Below are 19107 nucleotides of genomic sequence, written 5' to 3'. Positions count from 1 at the left end.
CTCCTGATCTCATGGGATCCACCCGCCTTGGCTTCCCAAAGTGCTGGGATTACAGGCATGAGCCACCATGCCTGGCCAAAATATATTTCAAATCCAAAACAATGAATTTCAAATTCATGAAACAAATATCTATCATTGCCTAGTATGTATCATGTGTTGTGATAAGACCAGGGACTACAAAATGGATGAAAATATGTATCTTGTCCTAAAGGTACCCACTATCAATTCTGGAACAAAGACTTGACAAAATGGAAAATGCCTATGGAAACATCTTGAGACAAGTCACACAAAACATATCTTATGGCTGGGCGAGGTGGCTCATGCCTGTTTACTTAGGAAGCTGAGGCAAGAGAATTGCCACCCGGGAGGTGGAGGCTGCAGTGAGCCAAGATAGCACCACTGCATTCCAACCTGGGCAACTGAGTGAGACTCTGCCTCGTGTGTGTGTGTGTGTGTGTGTGTGTGTGTGTGTGTGTGTATCTTCCATGTCAGTTCTAACCAAGAAAGCAATTTTGCCTGGTTTGTGACCATAGAAAAAGGGTACTCACTTTACTTTCAAATAAGTGCCCAGTCACTATTAGCACAAGCCACAGTGGTAGAGCTAAGCAACATATGATGTAAAATGCCTTCTGTTTTCCTGGTGCTATGGCAAGTACTACAGGCAAGGTCCCTAAAGATGGAAAGGAGCATACCAGAGAAGAAAGCAGCAATCACAGCTCATTCAACTTATCCTGCTTCTGGGGTTCATCTTACCCCAATGCATTAATTCAATCTGTCCTCCACTTTGACAGTCAAAGATATCACCCTAAAACGCAAGTCTACTAATGTCAGTGATACGCCTTTGGAAAAACTATAACAGTGAAAACAAATACGGCAGTAAGAGATCTTATCTAACCCGTGCTCCCCCATCTTGCCTTTCCCTTAATCATTCCCATGCTTAAGCTAAACTAACTTTGGGAAACATTTAGTTAATAGTTTAAATAATAAGAAACCTTCCCCAAAACTCAACCACCTTTGTAAAGTTAATGAAAAGCCATCAGGGAAGGAGAGACAACTGAATTCTACTAAGCTGTAGACTGGTCACCAGATATGTCCTACACATAACATCACTATTATAGATTGGCCTTTTAAGATACCTTTTCAGGTTTTTTGCATGTCTGACACCCAGAGCTCCACCTGGACACGACAACTCCACTGCTGTAGCCCCACCCAGAAGCAACTCAGCTCATGAGAGCAGCTTCAAGACCCTATAATTTCATCTCCACCCAAACCAATCAGCAGCAAGCACCTATTGCATGGCCATTCCAACCCCTTTCCCCAAACTGCCTTTGAAAAATCTCTGACCTATGAGCTGAAGATGAGATTGATTTGAATAACCATTCCATATCCCATGTGATGTGGCCAGCCTTGTGTCAGCTAAACTCTTTTCTCCCACCCCACCATAAACTCTTTCTTCACTGCAATGCTGTGGTCATTATTTGTGCATTACTGGGCAGGAAGAACCCATTGGGTGGTTATATCAATACCTGCCTAAAATCTAGCTGTAGTTTTCTGTCATCTTGAGGATAAAATCTAAACTTCTTCAACAAGCATACCAGGCTCTTCATAATCTGGTCCCTGATTATTTCTAATCACTGTCCCTCTATGACAACAGGCTCAGCTACTTGCAGTTCCCTGAACACAGGTGCTCCCTCACATCACTGACTTTGCATGTATTGTTCCCTCTGCCTAGACAGCAGTTCTCTCAATTTCTACTCCTCTTTCTGAACTTAGCTCTTAAAAAAAAGAAAGAAAAGAAACAGCTTCTCTGTTCTCAGCACTCTCATCCCAGGATGAGTTTGGAAACTCCCCTGTGCTCCTGTAACACTTGATTTGTCCTTTAATCATAGGCCTGTCATTCTTTTTTTTTTTAAGGCGGAGTTTCACTCCAGCCCAGGCTGGAGTGCAGTGGCACAGTATCGGCTCACTGCAACTTCCACCTTCTGGATTCAAGTGATTCTTCTGCCTCACACTCCCAAGTGGCTGGGATTACAGGAGCTCTCATCATGAGGAAGGAGACTCCTTCCTCTTAAGCTTCTAAGACCACCTCCCCTTAGCCTTCTACATTGTATTTCAAAAGAAGTAAAGGTTGAAAATGGAAGGCATGAGGTTAGTGGCAAGGTCAGCTGGCTCTGCTGAGCAGACCTGGAGGTTAAGATTAAGCCCCCACCCTTAATCACACTCCTACCTATAGATCACAGGCATAATATGGAGAAACGCCATCCAGAAAGCATTTTTCTCACTCAATCTTGCTTAAACCCCCACCTAGTCATGTATCCCACGCCTACTTCATCAATCATGACCCTCTCACATGTACTTCCTAGAACTGTAAGCCTTTAAAAGGGCTAGGATTTTCTTTGTCAAGGAGCTCATTCTTGAGACACGAGTCTGCTGAGACACAAGTCTGCTGAGACACAAGTCTGCCAAGACTCCCAGCCGAATAAAACTGCCACTTCCTTCCCAGTTCAGTGTTTGAGAGGATTGTTTGCGGCTGCTCCTGCTTCAATCACGCCTGGCTAATTTTTGTATTGTTAGTAGAGACAGGGTTTCACCATGTTGGCCAGGCTGGTCTTAATCTCCTGATCTCAGGTGATCCGCCCAATTCAGCCTCCCAAAGTGCTGAGATGACAGGTGGGAGCCGCCACGCCTGGCCAATGCCTGTCATTCAATTCTGTAACTGACTTGTCTCCCTTATAAGACTATGAGTTCCTGCAGGGCCACCATGTTTTTATTCCCATTAATACACTCAGTACCTAATATAGTGCTTAGTATCTAGTAGGCATTCAGCAAACTACATGCTTATTAAGGAATTAAATGAATGAATGAATAGCACCAAACATTTCCTGGATTCCATCTGTGAGGTACATGGTGTAGTCTTAAATGTTATCGATGCATTGAGTTTGTGAAAGGAAAATAAAATCTTGGGATCCCACATTCACTACGCCAAAGGGAAAAGTTAAGCTTGGGAACTGAGTCATGCAGCAACTGCCTTTTCTTTGTTCCTAAACAGATAGCTGTAATTTCACAGGCTTACATTATCTCATGTAAAATGTAGAACTGTTGAGCACTAGATAAATACATAATTGACTTCCCCTCCATTCCTTTCTTTTCACATGTAAAATGTGAATTCAGTGGGTGCTAATCAAAGCCTCACAAGAATGAAACTGCTTGCCTCACTGCCTACCCTCCCCTTTCTTTTTCTTTCCTCCTCCTCCTCCTGCCTGCTTTTTCCCCTTTAAATACTGAAGTCCTCAAAACTCTCTTTGGAAAAAGCAAGGCCAAGGATCATACTGCAATTTGTCTCTTTTTCCCCAGGTGCATCCTCAATGTTGGCAAAATAAACCTCTAAATTGACTGAGATCTGTCTCAGACAGTTTTTGGTTTATAGCTGTCTACAATGTAAATAGTATCTGGCCAGATACTAAAAAATTCAGTAACGCTGGGTGTGGTGGCTCATGCCTCTAATTGTAACACTTTGGGAGGCCAAGGTGGGAAGATCACTTGAGCCCAAGAGTTCAAGACCAGCCTGGGCAACATGAGGAGACCCTCTATTTCTACAAAGAAGAAAGAAGAGGGAAGAGAGAAGAAGGAGGAGGAGGAAAAGAAGAAGGGAGAGTTAGGGGGGAGGACAAGGAGGAGGAGGAAAAGGAAAAAAAGAGAAAAGGAAAGAAAAGAAAGAATGAGGAGGCCTCGAATTGAAGAAGAAAAAAAAAAATTCTGAGAAAGCACCTGCCTAATCTTCCCTCAGGAAACTCTGGTGAAAAGCAAATGAGATAATACCTGTGAAACTATTTTGTAATTTGAAAAACTATACAAAACATTTAAGGAAAAGCAGTAATGTTATTTCTCTCCTTCTCAGATAATTTCAGAACAGGACTGACATAAACCTGAAGGCTACCAAATAATCACTCCTTTCCTGAAACATCTTATCAGCTTCTCCACTTGTCCAGGTGCCCCAAGTTAGGTGTCTCCTGAGATGTATGTTGCAGAGCTCAAACTGTTAAGAGAGTTACAATGTCAAAAGTACCCATAACATACAATAAAGGCCTTCCTCACCCACACACTGAGTCTCTTACAAGAGGCTTCTTCCCTAATATTTCACTGGCTTTCTAAATAATACCCCCACCCACAGTTTTTCCCCTTCATACCAATTCTATATTTTATCATTAAAATAATCTTCCTGGCCAGGTACGGTGGCTCATGCCTGTAATCTCAATACTTTGGGAGGCCAGTGCGGGAAGATCACAAGGTCAGGAGTTCGAGGCAAGCCTGTCCAACGTGGTGAAACCCCATCTCTACTAAAAATATAAAAATTAGCCAGGTATGGTGCAATGCACCTGTAATCCCAGCTACTCAGGAGGCTGAGGCATGAGAATTGCTGAAGCCGGGAAGGCGGAGGTTTCAGTGAGCCAAGATTGCGCCACTGCACTCCAGTCTGGGTGACAGAGGAAGACTCCATCAAAAAAATAAATGAATATAAATAAAAATAAAATAATCGTCCTGTATCATAGAATCATAAACTGTCTTTTTTTTTTAATTTATAGTTTTTTTAAAAAGGGGTTTCACCATGTTAGCCAGGCTGGTCTCGAACTCCTAACCTCAGCTGATCCGAATCATAAACTCTTTAGCCAGAGAAACTCCTCTAAAGTCACATGATCCAAACTTCTTACTTTATAGATGAAGGATCTAAATCCCAGAGAAATTAAAACAGTAAGTGACCACACCAAGGTCATAAAATGAATGTCATTCCCCTCCTCAAAAACCTTCAGATAAATTCCAAACTCCTGAGCATGGCATTCAAAGCTCTTTACAACCTGACTTCAACCTACCTATTCGATCTCATCTCCCTCTAGTGTCTTCTACAAGCCCTTGGTTCCAATCTGTTTTCTTCCCTATCCTCTGAACTTATGCTACTTGGCCTCATGCTGATGTTTTTCTGGAGTGTCCCTCCACCTTCCTCTCCAATCTTTGCATACCTGTAACATTCGCTTCTTCAGAAAGCCTTTCCTGGCCAGCTTAGCCCATAATGCAGCTCTCCTACCTCTGAACTCCCAAAACCTTCACAGTCTACAACACTTGTTGGCTGATGCTACTGGGAAGTTTCCCATTCACAATAATTGCACCTCGGATAAACCTCTCTGGCTAAAATACTATCATTGTGCAAAACTGGCCAGTATTATGTTACATGCTTTCCCAACATTGTGATTTACATAATTTTCTATCTTATTACTTCTCACCCCTCCTAGACTACAACCTCCTCAAAGGCAAGGGATTATACTTTATATTTCTCCACAGCCCCCAACTGCACCTAACCTGTGACTGTGAACATTTACTGAGCACCTACTGTGTGTAAGTTGCTGTTCTAGGGGCTTTGTGTATGTTATTTCATTTGGTCCTCACAATTCGGCCAGGCACAGTGGCTCATGCCTATAATCCCAGAACTTTAGGTGGCTGAGGTGGGAGAACTGCTTGAGCCCAGGAGTTTCAGACTAGCCTGGGCAACATAGAGAGACCTCGTCTCTACAAAAAATTTAAAAATTAGCCAGGCATGCTGTCACACACCTCTAGTCACAGCTACTTGGGAGGCTGAGATGAGAAAATTGCTTGAGCCCAGAAAGTTGAGGCTAGAGTGAGCTGTGATCACACCACTGCACTCCAGCCTGGTTAACAGAATGAGATTCTGTCTCAAAAAAGATCCTCATAATTTTCTCACAAAGGAGAAAAGTGAGGCTCAGAAAAGAGTAAACTGTCAAGATCACACAACTTAACTAAAAAGTGGCAGAGCTATGGTGAAATGCAGTTTCCTTGGCCTCCAAAAAAAACATTTAGCTAAAAGCCATGCTGCCTCTAAACCAATTGGTGAGTTCCATGGGACAGGTGTGCCAGAACTGCTCAGTGACTGACCAAGCCAGTCACAAGCCCAGGCAGAGGGCCAAAGTATACATGACAAGGAATCAGAGCAGGCTTGACGCTCCCTTCCTCTGAAGCCCAGATTTGGGTTTCCCCATGTCCCTGCAGGGTCTCCTTAGTTTCTTGGCACTGACTCTTCACCTTTTGCCAATTTAGGCAGAGACCCCACTTTGTTCCCCAGGTAGCTTATCCAGGAGCCCTGACCAAATGAGTAAGACAGCAGAATACAAAAAGCTAGATTCCTCTGAAGCAGTCAGAAAAGTGACTCTTGAGCAACTGGCTCACTGGAAGGGAGCTCCTTCCTATGGCCACCCAGCTCCTGTGTTTTCCTTTCGGGGCCTGTTAGGCAACTTTGGGATTAAAAAACAAGACTTTTGCCAACAAACTCTGTCTAACATAGTTGGAGTGGAAAAAGCCCTGACATCTTGCAAACCCCGGTCAGCGAGAAGACCTGTGTCTCTCCTGACCTGCCCTGACCTAGGGCCACATCCTCCACATGCCAGTGTGGAAACACAGCTTGGAAAATAGGCTTTTCTACCCTAGTGGCAACAGCTGCCATTTACTGAGTGCAGACTGACTGCCAAGCTCTATACTTCGTGCTTTAAATGTTGTTGCTGTTGTTGTTTTTCCCTGAGATGAAGTCTCACTCTGTCACCCACGCCAGAGTGTAGTGACATGATCTCGGCTCACTGCAACCTATACTTCCCAGGTTCAAAAGCAATTCTTGCCTCAGACTCCCCAGTAGCTGGGATTACAGGCACCTGCCACCATGCCTGGCTAATTTTTGTATTTTTAGTAGAGACAGGGTTTCACCATCTTGGCCAGACTGGTCTTGAACTCCTGACCTTGTGATCCACCTGCCTTGGCCTCCCAAAGTGCTGTGATTATAGGTGTGAGCCACTGCATCTGGTCTGTTTTTTGTTTGTTTGGTTTTTTTTTTTTGCCCTCAATCCTTGTTCCAGTGCAGTAGTTAAGGACACAGGCTCAGAGATTGAGCTTCCATGTTCAGAATCCCAGCTCTACAACTTAAGAATTGTGTTAATGCAGGCATGCTGCTTAATTTCTCTATGCCTCAATTTTCTTACTTGAAAAATGGCAAGTACAATAGTACCTAATTCCTAGCGATGTATGGGGATAAATTGTATTAATGAATATAAAGTGCCCAATACACTAGCTACTATTATAATTATTACATGGTATCATCTTCATTTTACAGATGTCGCAACTGAGTCCTAGAGAGCTTAAGTCAATTGCCCAAAGTCACACAGATAATAGAGGACAAAGTGGATTTAAATCCATCTCCAGTCTGTCTGACTCTGGAGGCACCAAACACCCAGTGCTCGAAGTCTCTCTGTCTCTTTCTCAGGCTGAACTATACTTTGGGAGCTGTTGGGCTGGCGAAAAAGCTACAATAGGACCCAGGTTAGAATTACATTCCCAGAGCCATTCTGGAGAAGTGAAATATGTAGGGCCCATAGCTGTCATTAGGAATATGGAGTTTGGGGCCAGGCATGGTGGCTCACACCTGTAATCCCAGCACTTTGGGAGGTCCAGGTGGGTGGATCACCTGAGGTCAGGAGTTTGAGACCAACCTGGCCAACATGGTAAAACCCTGTCTCTACTAAAAATACAAAAAAAATTAGCTGGGTGTGGTGGTGGACACCTGTAATCCCAGCAACCCAGGCTGAGAATTACTTGAACCCAAGAGGCAGAAGTTGCAGTGAGTCAAGATTGCACCATTGCACTCCAACCTGGGCAACAGAACAAGAATCTGTCTCAAAAGAAAAGAAAAAAAAGAATGAAAAGAATGTGGGCTGGATGCAGTGGCTCACGCCTATAACCCCAGCACTATAGGAGGCTGAGGCAGGAGGATCACTTGAGCCCAGGAGCTCAAGACTAACCTGAACAATATAGAAAGACCCCATCTCTAGAAAAAGAAGTGAAAAAATTAGCCGAGCAATGCCCATGATCTCAGCTCCAGGAGGCTGAAGTGGGAGGATCGCTTGACCCCAGGAGGTTGAGACTACGGTGAGGTGTGTTCGCACCACTGCACTCCAGCCTGGGTGACAGAGCAAGACCCTGCCTCAAAAAAAAAAAAAAAAAAAAAAAAGAGCGAGAATGTGGTGTTTGAGCTGAGCACAGCAGCTCAAGCCTATAGTCCTAGCACTTTGGGAGGCTGAGGCAGGAGGATCATATGAGTCCAGGAGAGTTGGACCAGTGTAAGCAACATAATGAAACCCTGTCTCTACAAAAAAAATTTTTTTTAAATTAGCCAAGCATGGTGGCATGAGCCAGCTGCTCCAGAAACTGAGGCAGGAGGATCACTTAAGCACAAAAGGTTGTAGCTGCAGTGAGCCGTGATCATGACAGGGCACTCCAGCCTGCGCAACAGAGTAAGACTCTTGTCTCAAAAAAAGAATGGGGGATTGGAAAATTTTCGCTCATCCTACCCCCAGTGATTCTACACAAGTGACATCAGGCTAAAATGATATCAAAGGCAGTGTTAAAGAAGGAAAGAAGTCACAAAAGGGCATCATGAAGAATTAGAAGAATGAGAGAAAACAGGGAGGGAAGTCCCAGCTGCCACTGCCTTTGTGCCTCTGTGTGGTGGAAGGGACAGCGGCTTAATGTATGACCAAAAAATTTGGCATCACTTGGTCTGAACATGTCTTTTTCATTTTTTTATTTTGAGACAGGCTCTGCTGTCACCCAGGCTGGAATACAGGTGCAATCATGGCTCACTGCAGCCTCGACGACCACCAAGGCTCAGGCGAACATCTTGCCTCAGCTTCTTAAGTAGCTGGAACTACAGCCATGTGTCACCACACTCAGCTAAAGTTTTTTAAAAACATTTTTTTAGGCCAGGCACAGTGTCTCACACCTGTAATCCCAGCACTTTGGGAGGCCGAAGGGCGGATCACCTGAGGTCAGGAAACCAGCCTAACCAACATGGTGAAACCCCATCTCTATATTTAAAAAATAAAATAATAATAATAAAAATAAATTTTTTTTAGAAATTAGGTCTTTGCTATGTTGCCCAGACTGGTCTTGAACTCTTGGGCTCAAGGAGTCCTCCCACCTCGGCCTCCCAAAGGATTGGGATTACAGGCATGAGCCACAGTGCCTGGCCTGAGCATTTCTTGTGCATCTTTCTCCCCAAAAGCCCCTCCCCACCTCTTGTTTGGAGATGGAGTCTCACTCTGTCGCCCACACTGGAGTGCAGTGGTGTGACCTCAGCTCACTGCAACCTCCACCTCCTGGGTTCAAGTGATTCTCATGCCTCAAACTCCCAAGTGGGTAGGATTACAGGTGTGCACTACCATACCTGGCATATATATATGTGTGTGTGTGTTTTTATTTTTTAGATGGCGTCTCATGTCTGTCACCCAGGCTGGAGTACAGTGGTGTCATCTCAGCTCACTGCAACCTCCTCCTCCTGGGTTCAAGCAATTCTCCTGCCTCAGCCTTCCAAGTAGGTGGGATTACAGGTGCATGTCACCACACTCAGCTAATTTTTGTATTTTTAGTGGAGATGGAGTTTCACCATGTTGGCCAGGCTGGTCTCGAACTCCTGACCTCATATGATCTGCCCACCTTAGCCTCCCAAAGTATAAAGATTACAGGCATGAGTCACCATGCCCGGCCTTAATTTTTATACTTTTAGTAAAGACAGGGTTTCACCAAGTTGGCCAGGCTGGTCTCAAACTCTTGGCCTCAAGCAATCCTCCCACTTCAGCCTCCCAAAGTGCTGGCATTAAAGGCATGAGTCCTGCCTCCTTTAACTACTGCCCAGCATCCCGGTCTAAATGGAGGGAAGTAATTATAGTTCCTTACAGATGACTCTGCGAGGCTCAAATTGCCCCGCCATCTCGTTGCTAATGTTTGTAAGAATGGCTAAGAAATTCCATTTCTGGTACCCCAGGGAACATACACCCATTCTCCACCTCTGGGTGTGCTTGAGGCCATGCTGTTGTGTCTTGGGGCCCTGAGGGGCAAGCTGAGGGATAATCACATTTGCCACTCCCACCACATTCCCCATCACGGCCTTTCCTAAGGAGCCCAGTATCCTGCCTTCCCATGGCCACTGTGTCCTGAAAGGGAGATTCAGAAGTGGCAAGAGGCTAGACTCACATCCTACTCTCCTGTCAGCTGCTGCAGCGTCTGAGCTAGCCTGTCTGGTTCTGAGAGTTCCCAAGAGCTTGCAATAGAGAGAGTTGGGTACTGTGGAAATTAGCCCCAGAAGGCCGTGTTCAAGAAAAGACAAACCATTAGTTCCTAAGGAAAGGGATCAAATTTTATTTAATCTTTGAGAATTCAACAACTGTCCCTTGTTAGGAACGTGAAAAATATCAGGGAAATTGAGTTGTTTTTCGAGGGCAAAATGCCTAAATGTTGGTTAGAAACAAGCCATAAATCTGACCAGTTTCCTGCATGTCAACTTGTCACTAATCTTCCGGGAACAGGACGATACCTCTGTCACAGAAACTATCAAATTGTCTAGGTCCTACTCATAAATCCAAGGATGTAATGGCTAAACAGCCAACATCTGATTCCTGAGAACTGACCTTGGACTGTTCAGGAAGGTCTGAGAATTTCAACCTCCACCTCCCAACCCCTCACATGATATACGTACCCAGGAATAAAACAAGGCGGATTTCAGACTGGATTAAGAAAATTTCTAGGTCCAGGTACAGTGGCTCATGCCTATAATCCCAGTACTTTGGGAAGCCAAAGCAGGCAGATCACCTGAGGTCAGGAGTCCAAGACCAGCCTGGCCAACATGATAAAACCCCATCTCTACTAAGAATACAAAAATTAACTGGGTATGGTGGTGCATGCCTATAATCCCAGCTACTTGGGAGGCTGAGGCAGGAGAATCACCTGAACCCGGGAGGTGGCGGATGTGGTGATCCAAGATCATGCCATTGCACCCCAGCCTGGGCAACAAGTGTGAAACTTTATCTTAAAAAAAAAAAGAAAGAAAGAAAGAAAATTTCTAACATCTTATCCAGCCAGGACACTGCACAAAAAGCAAAAAACATAAAGAGAGCAAGCCCAGCTCCTACATCACTTCCTCTCAGCATCGGCAGTCATTGATCCACACTCTGACCAGACACATGTAATACGCTCAAAAAGCTTCACCTTGAACTAAGTGACAGTGACATACAAGACATTATCACGGCACACAGATTCTCACATGTGTTACAGGAGCTCCCCAGACAATACTAACTAAACTGTAAGAATATAACCCCACCCACCCTTCACCGTATCTGTATGAATAAATACTGGGACCTGGAGCATGCAGATGTGTCTCTCTGTGTCCAGTGTGTTCTGTCAGGTTCTACAGAAAAGGGGAAATATGAAACAGAGATAGAGCCTAATGGCTATGAAAATAATTTCCCACTACTTGGTCAAAGAACCATAGGCAGGAAACAGTTAGGAAATCTACCAAAACAATCATAGCCTAATCTAAAGACTGAATATTAGAGAGGCAGGCAGAGCAGGAAGGGAAGTCATGCCATTATCAGAACATGACAAGTCTGTTCAGTGGCAGGGAAGCTACCAATAGGGCCTCCTTCCCCAGACCCAGCGGAAGCTCCTGCCTCCAGAGATTTTCCTCACCACACCAACAGTGGGCCTCTTCAGCCCACAGAAACAGAACTATTCGAGAAGAGATACAAATAAACTCACAACTTGTTCTTTTTTGGGAGAGGGAGGCACACGTGACAGCAGCATGGTGTGACTCTGCCACACCTGTCCCAACCTCCCACGGCTAATCATAGAATCAGAACTTGAGAAAACAGAAGATTATCTCACTCAAATCCAACAGTTTACAGATAAGAAAACCCTGTCCAGAGTAAGCGAGTGACTTTCTCATGGTAACAAAGAAAGTTGGTAGCTAGCTGACATAGAACAAGGTCTCCTCACGCCCAACCAAGAGCCTTTCCCTCACTTCTGGATCTTCCTGAGGCTAAAGAGTGTGAACATCCCAAAAACTGAGCTGCACAAAACTCTCTGATGTCCTCACCCAAGGCTGGACTGACCCTCCAAACTTGCTAGTAGATGAGGTGGAGGCAGAAAGATTAACATTTCCTCTTGTTTGTCTGTATTGCTTAGCTCAGGGTCCTAGGGGAGATTAACCTTACATTTCAGAAAAGATGAGGACATGTGAAGACTGCAGCTGCAGTAACAGGATCCCCATTTCACACCCCAGGCTGCAATTCCACTGTCCCCCACCCACTGTTTTCAGCAATCCCCACTCTTGAGCAGACTGCAGTGAAGCAGCTAAACTTCACAACGCTCCACCTCCATGGCAGAGCATGGCAGGCCCAATAGAAGTCACAACTACGACTGCTCCCCTCCCAGAGCTCATCACCCAGCTGAGCACCCAACCACACAGAGGTCCTTAGCTGGGAAGTTCCCCAACGGGACAGAGAGAGAAGTGAAACCCATCTCAGGGGGAGAAAAACAAATGAAAGATGAAAGACAAATGTAAGAGTTGCTGCCTCACCGTGCCCCCTCTGGCATAAAGGCCAGTGCATCCGCTCTTGGTGCTCCCACCACACCCCTCCAAGAGCCCAGAGAAAGCAAGAGAGCACGGACCACATTATTGATTTGGGTTGGTTGGTTGGTTGGTTGGTTGGTTTGTTCGAAGCAGAATCTTGCTCTGTCACCCAGGCTGGAGTGTGGTGGCACAATCTCGGCTCACTGCAACCACCACACTCTGGGTTCAAGCAATTCTCCTGTCTCAGCCTTCCAAGTAGCTGGGATTAAAGGCGTGCACTCCCAAGCCCAGTTTTTTGTTGTGGGTGTGTGTGCTGTGTTGTGTGTGTGTGTGTGTGTGTGTGTGTGTGTTTTCGGACAGAGTCTTGCACTGTCACCAAGCTGGAGTGCAGTGGTGCGAGCTCACTGCAACCTCTGCCAGGTTCAAGTGATTCTCCTGCCTCAGCTTCCCGAGTAGCTGAGATCACAGGCACCTGCCACCACACCCAGCTAATTTTTGTATTTTTAGTAGAAACCGGGTTTCTTTTTTTTTTTTTTCTTCTAGAAATAGGGTTTCACCATGTTGGCCAGGCTGGTCTCAAACTCCTGACCTCAGGTGATCCGCCCACCTCGGCCTCCCAAAGTGCTGGGATTACAGGCGTGAGCCACCACGCCCGGTGAGAAACAGGGTTTCACCATGCTGGCCTGGCTAGTCTTGAACTCCAGACTTCAGGCAATCCACCCACCTCGGTCTCTAAAGTGCTGGGATTATAGGCATGATGCATCACACCTGGCCTAGATCTCAGTTTTTAACAAACATCCTAGAAGATTCCAATACAGATGATCCAAGGACCACTCTATGAGAAGTCCTACCCTGTTGCTTTCCCCAGCATTCCTGGTGTCAATCTGGGAGTCAACCTGAAAGTTTACACTTTCTGTACCTGAGCTATATTTTATCTATCTTCTTTTAAGGTAAAAGAAAACACACACAAAAAAAAACACAGGAAAGTATAAAATTTACTGAACTATACTTAACTGCTGAGTGATTAAGAGCACCGCCAGGCAGCCTGGCTTCACATTCTGGCTCTAGCATACAAGCTGCAAGGCCCTGGGCAAACGACTATACCTCACACCTCCCTCATCTTTGTAAAATGGGGCCAATAAAAGCACCCACAGCATGTGCTGTTGTGAGGATCAAGTGAAGTAACCTAAAGTGTCTAGCACACTGTCTGGTATGTACTGAGCACACAGTATTTGTTGGCTACTCATTGTAGTGTTAGTACACAATATTAATTATGCTAGCTGCATTAGATGTACTTATTGTAAGCATGCAATGTTTGTTGGCTATTAGCATTTAATACTGTCATATAAAAACATACAACTCATTACACCCAACAGATTAAATAGGCCAAGTAATTTTTAAGCAGTAGAGAGCCTTCCAGGAAGACTTCTAGATCTGGTAGCCTGGCTTCTGGCTTTCTTCCTTCTAAGCTACTTCTTCCCCTTTACCCTCCTAGTCTCACCCTTCCTGCTTCTGACCTATGGATGCAGTGTTCTCAGCAGAACTGTACATTTGCATTGTGCTTTTCATAGTTTTAATGAATGTTAACATGTTTTATAGCATGTGTTTCACCTGCCTGCTCTTTCCTATTATCTTTCTCCAAAAGTCCTTCCTTCACTCTCCTCTCTTCACCTCTCCATTCATTGATTCACAGCCCCCATTTTCCAAAAGACTTATTGGTGGTAAATATGTGACCCCTGGGATAAGAATATCTATTCAGCCAAAACCCTGCAAAATCACTCTGATCAGAGAAAAGGGAGGGAAAGAGTAGAAGACAGCCATGAGCTCAGGATGCAGGAGAGAAGGTGTGAAGCTCCCACAGAGGCAGAGACCCTCCAGCTCACTCCCTCTTCCCTCTTCATCCTCCACCACTCCCTGGCTCCAGGGATGTATTCTTCCCACTGCCCACACAGTAGTTCCACCTGGATGGCTTATAGGCATCTTATCTAACATCCAAAACTGGGTTTAGCATTTCAGTCCCTAACCAACCTAGCCCCACCCTTATCTTGGGGCTAATGACATCTAGTCCACCCAAAAGCCCAAACTAGACATAGCACAGAGCCATCTTCAGGCCCCTCCTTGCCACCTCCTCCCCTCTGGTCACTCAAAAAGACCTGCCAACTCTTCCTCAAATGGCTCAGGCCTGTCCCCCTGTTCTCCATGCCCTCTGATCCCTTACTTCAGATCTGAGTCTCTCATGTGGACTCTACATAGCCACACTTCTCTTAGAGTATGCGTCCTGAGACACAGGTCACTTCCCACTAAAAGCCCCCGGTAGTTCCCCAGTCACAAGAGTCCAGACTCCTTAAGCTGGTGGTCAAGACTTTCACAGTCTGATCTGCTACCAAAGAGCACCAAAACAAGTCCAGGACAAAAACATCTACCCTCTCCACTCTTGCCTAAAAGGCCAAAGGGCACATAAAGCCTGAGGGTTGGTCTCTCTCATAAGGACATTAGTCAAATTCATTTTATCTGAGCTTGGGTCCTTGGGCCCTGAAAGAATGATAAAGATTTCAGTGAGAAAGAAAAAAGAAAATGCATAGTCAGAGCAGTCAAGCTGTACGGGCTTGAGTTCATCTCAAATCTCATTTTGCAGAAGGCTCAGCTAAGGCCTAGACAGACAAATTCTACTCATTCAAACTCAGAGCTCAGTCACCAACATTAAGACCCAGGTCCTGGCCCACAATTCTGCTGCTTCTGCCAACAGGCCTAGAAGACTCTCTCAAGAACCCTGTCTTGGATTCCCACAGCTTTCCCCTCTCTGTGGATACAACTCAGGACTCCCTACACTGCACCCACAAGCCTGCAGATTCTGAGATGACCTGGAAGGAACAGAACAGGAAGGTGTGAGCTTTGGCACCAGTTCAGGGTAGAACTGTAAGGGCCAAACACAGGGCCTTTGATTATAGAAAAAAATAGGCCCATTGTCCTGGTGGATGGAACCAAACCATAGCAACATCTAGGAAACCAGTTTCTTTGTGTCCAGAGATGAGGACTTAGCCCTAAAATGTTAGGGTGGAGACGGAGGAGGGGTGAAAAGGACATATACTTTAATAAAATAGATTAGCAAACTAATACAGGAACAGAAAACAAAATACTGTGTATTCTCACTTATAAGTGGGAGGTAAATAATGAGGACACATGGGCGGAAATAGGGGAACAACAGACACTGAGGCCTGAGAGTGGAGAGAGGGAGAAGGGAGAGATTCAGGAAAAAAAAATGTCGGGTACTATGCTTAGCACCCAAATGACAAAATAATCTGTATATGAAACCTCTGAGTCACAAGTTTACCTATATAATAAACCTGCAGGCCAGGCATGGTAGCTCATGCCTGTAATCCCAGTACTTTAGGAGGCTGAGGTGGGCAGATCCCCTGAGGTCAGGAGTTCCAGACCAGCCTGGACAACATGGTGAAACCTTGTCTCTAATAAAAACACAAAAATTAGCTGAGCGTGGTGGCAGGCGCTTGTAATTCTTGCTACTCAGGAGGCTGAGATGGAAGAATTGCTTGAACCCGGGAGACGGAAGTTGCAGTGAGCTGAAATCACCCCACTGCACTCCAGCGACAGAGTGAGACTCTGTCTCAAAAACAAAACAAAACAAAACAAAGGCTGCACATGGAGCCCTAAACCTAAAATAAAAGTTTAAAATATTTTAAAAGAAAGAAAGAAGAAAAAATAGAGCCAATTACAAAAGTTCTTACACCTAGGTTTGGTTTGGTTCCTCATATAATGCTCTCTGATTCCCCATGTCTAGGAGGGCTGGGGAAAGGTGTGGCTCCCTGGAGGGTAAAGGAATCGAGAAGAGATTTAGATGGCTCCATTATGAGGCCTTTGGTAGAGAAAGGAGCCACTCTATGTTTCCCCAATTGCTAGTAAAGAAAAACAAATAAACTCAGAGCTATATATCCATACCCTTCAACAAAGGAAACAAACGTCCTATAAAGTACAGGTGACCCATTCTGGGACTGGGGCCCTGCCCAGTCCAGTATTGTTAAGAAATAATAGGAGGAAAAAGGCAGGAAAGGCTGAGCCCTAAACAACAGATTTGAGGAGCACATTCTCTCCTGCCACCAAGTCTGAAGCTACTTCATATTGATTCCAGGCTGCGGGAATGTCTCTGTTTACCCTATAAGATGTCACTGAACACATTTCTTGATGACGAAAGATTCATTCCTTTGAGTTTGATCCATGGAAATGATGGACTATTTAGATTGAAGGATAAGGCCCTATCTTCCTGCCTTTGCAAAAACTGTACCCCTAACGTCACTCCTGTCCTTGGCAAATTCATCCTTACACTCAACGATATACCCTCTCAGTGATCTTCCAGGGGCTTTCACAGGTACAGTGAAATACTTCTATTTATAACATCATAATGTTATTATCTTTAATTTTTTACCTTTGAAAATTAAGATATAAAGTATGAAAGAACAAATAACTATCACTTGTATTCTATTTCCCGCCCATAATCTAGACCTAATCATTGTTTAACATTTTGGCATATTTTTTCCAGCCCCTTTTTTCTACAGTGTAGCAGACTGTAACCTCCTGGAAAGTAAAAACTACATACATTTTTCCCAGTTCTTACAGTTCCAGAGGTCAAAAGTCCAAAATGGATCTCTCTGGGCTAAAATCAAAGCATTGGCAGGACAGTGCTCCTTCTGGGGATTTAAGGAGTGGATCCTCTTCTTTGCCTGACCTAGCTTCTCAAGGCGACCTGCATTCCTTTGCTCATGGCCCCCTTCTATCTTCAAAGCCAGCAGAGGCCAGTGGAGTCTTTCTCATGCCACATCATTTTCACCCTGACTCTCCTGCCTCCCTCTTTCACTTATAAGTATCCTTCTGATTACAATATGCCCACTCAGATAATCCGGAATAATTCCCCCATCTCAAGATTCTTAACTTCATCTTACCTGCAAAGTCTTTCTGCCAAATAAAGTAAAATGCATGGGTTCTGGGATTCGAATGTGGATATTTCTAGAAGGCCATTATTCTGCCTAATACAAGTACCTTTTATAAACTTCACCCACGACAAAAATTTGCCTTGGCTTCCTTCTGTGTCTCACTTTTCTGTCTGAATCACAGGCCAGTGCACAAGCTTTGAGGTGAAACACATGAGCTCTGCTATGAACTGGCTGAATGACCCTGGACCACTCACTTTACCTCCCACAGCCTCTTCTCATCTGCAGCACAAAGATGACTCTTACTCCATCCAAGGATGACAATGTGACAAAGAAAGAGTAAATTAAGATGTGTAAGGCATTGAAACACAGATGCTGGTACCTGATGAGCCCTCAGTAAACATTTCTTTCAGTCTTTTCCTTTCACCATCCCATTTCTCTCACCCTCACCCATCTTCTTGGTCTCCTTTCTTTTCAGTGACTTGCTCACTCTAAACTACCATCTCAAAGAAGCCACACTACTCACTCCCTTGTGATTCTGCTGGAATGTTCTTGTGATGCTCTAAAGACAGTCCACATTATTTATGAATAGAGAGGTCCATTTAAAACAAGTCCTTTTTACGTTCACATACAATTTTTACATGCTTCCTCTTAACTTACACATACCAGTCCCGATTCTGCCCTGCGAATTAATATATGCATTTCCTTATTTCACTCTTTTTTTTCTTTTTTTTTTTTTTTTTGAGACAGAGTTTCGCTCTTGTTACCCAGGCTGGAGTGCAATGGCGCGATCTCGGCTCACCGCAACCTCCACCTCCTGGGTTCAGGCAATTCTCCTGCCTCAGCCTCCTGAGTAGCTGGGATTACAGGCATGCGCCACCATACCCAGCTAATTTTTTTTGTATTTTTAGTAGAGACGGGCTTTCACCATGCTGACCAGGATGGTCTCGATCTGTTGACCTCGTGATCCACCCGCCTTGGCCTCCCAAAGTGCTGGGATTACAGGCGTGAGCCACCGCACCCGGCCCTTCTTCACTCTGAGAAGGAGTTTCACTCTCGTTGTCCAGGCTGGAGTACAGTGGCATGATATCGGCTCACTGCAACCTCCACCTCCTGGGTTCAAGTGGTTCTCCTGCCTCAGCTTCCTGAGTAGCTGGGATTACAAGCACACACCACCACAACCAGTTAAATTTTGTACTTTTTAGTACAGATAGGGTTTCGCCAAGTTGGCCAGGCTGGTCTCGAACTCCTGACCTCAGGTGATCTGCCCACCTTGGCCTCCCAAAGTGCTGGGATTACAGGCGTGAACCACCAGGCCCGGCCCAGTCTTTCTCTTTACATCTTATAAATAAAGATAGTACCAAGACAAACATAATGACCTGGGTTACAAGAAGGGATTCCTTTAGCAGAGGACACCACAAGATGTCCAAGGTCTCCTGATTGACATCCACCTTCCAGAATGATTTTTGTGCTCTCTACTTGACAAATAGCCAGCATTTTGTTTTGTCTCACCCTTCAGTTACGCAGCTATTCCCTAACACCACACTCACAACTGCACAGCCCTGAATAAAAGCTGGCTTTTACAAACTTCAGTCTCTTTTGGCAAAAAAGAAAGGCCAGGTTCCCAATTCTTATAAAAAATAATTTTTACTGCTCATGCCTGTAATCGCAGCACTTTGGGAGGCTGAGGCGGGTGGATCACAAGGTCAAGAG

The 19107-nt window shown here is 45.0% G+C and overlaps 2 long non-coding RNA genes across 3 annotated transcripts in view; both read right to left on the bottom strand.

Moving 5' to 3' along the window:
* LOC144580782 (uncharacterized) overlaps positions 1–19107 on the bottom strand; it is a 137473-nt gene that overhangs the window by 47327 nt on the left and 71039 nt on the right. The window lies entirely within an intron of this gene.
* LOC144580783 (uncharacterized) overlaps positions 1–19107 on the bottom strand; it is a 76970-nt gene that overhangs the window by 30686 nt on the left and 27177 nt on the right. The gene's annotated exons all lie outside the window — the stretch shown is intronic.

This window comes from Callithrix jacchus, chromosome 22 (genome assembly GCF_049354715.1).
Source record: "Callithrix jacchus isolate 240 chromosome 22, calJac240_pri, whole genome shotgun sequence".
In the NCBI taxonomy this organism is placed as follows: Eukaryota; Metazoa; Chordata; class Mammalia; order Primates; family Cebidae; genus Callithrix; species Callithrix jacchus.
This window is presented reverse-complemented; position numbering and strand designations above follow the sequence as displayed.